We start from the raw sequence: 1,154 nt of genomic DNA on the forward strand, positions 1-1,154 counted from the left end.
TTCTACACTTAACTGGAAGTTCTGCTGCCCGATCCATTTCTGCCATGCAGCCTGCTCTTCTCTACTCTGAAGACCATCACAGACCAGCATCCTACTGGTGAACACTTTTCTTTTTCAGTTACATATAAAACTATTTGTTTTTCTGTTTTCATTTCTTTTTTCACCTTTTTCAAATTTATTATGTATTTTTTGTTAGCACGTTTGCGGTACACCATGATTATATTTAGTGTGAGCAATTTGTACATATACATATCTTCATTCTTTTTTGTCTCATTCCCCCATCCCTTCCTGCTCTCTCCAACTCTTGATCCTTATCTTGGTTACTTTTCTTGTTGCTGAGACAAAATACCCGATACCCATGAGTTAAAGGAGGAGAGATTTATTTCAGCTAACAGTTTGTAGAGGTTTCAGTCCATAGTCAGCTGGCTCCAAGGCAGAGCAGCATGGTAGAGGGGCATAGCAGAGGAGAAAGAATCCATGGCATGGCAGGCAGAAGGCAGCAAACAGTAGGCAGTAAATAGTGAAGCCTTTTATCCCACCCAGGCTACAAGCCTACTGGATAGTGCCACCCACACCCAGGGTGGGCCTTCTCATTACCTCATTATCCACACCCAGAACTATGCTAAACCAATTTAGTTACCACACACCCTGATCTGGTCCCTTTCTAAAAGCCCCACCTCTGAGGGCATGAGGCTTTGGGAGCACATCTACATACAAGCCGTAATACTCATTTCCCTTTTGATAAAGCTCTATTTCCGTTTCTTTCTTTGATTCTCTTTCCTTATAATCCTCTTTTTCCTCCCTTCCTGCCTCTTACATCTCTTGATCACCTGCTCTTTAGAAGGAAATCTCCCTACTTCCTATTATCCTTAATTTTGCTCTTTATTTATATTTTGGGTATCTCAGGTAAGACAAAACATTCAAACTTGTGTGTCAGATTTCTTTCACTTAGCATTAGGGTCTCATGGTACATACATTTACTTACAAATGACTCAAGCTTATTCTTTATGATAGCATAGTACTCCATTGTATATAAATACTACATTTTTTAACCTATTGACCTACTGGTTCCAATACTTAGCTATTATGAATTATGCTACTATAAACATGGATATGCATGTGTCATTATAATGTGATGTCTTTAACTCTTTTAG

Source organism: Chinchilla lanigera, unplaced genomic scaffold (genome assembly GCF_000276665.1).
Source record: "Chinchilla lanigera isolate Chin_1 unplaced genomic scaffold, ChiLan1.0 scaffold00152, whole genome shotgun sequence".
In the NCBI taxonomy this organism is placed as follows: domain Eukaryota; kingdom Metazoa; phylum Chordata; class Mammalia; order Rodentia; family Chinchillidae; genus Chinchilla; species Chinchilla lanigera.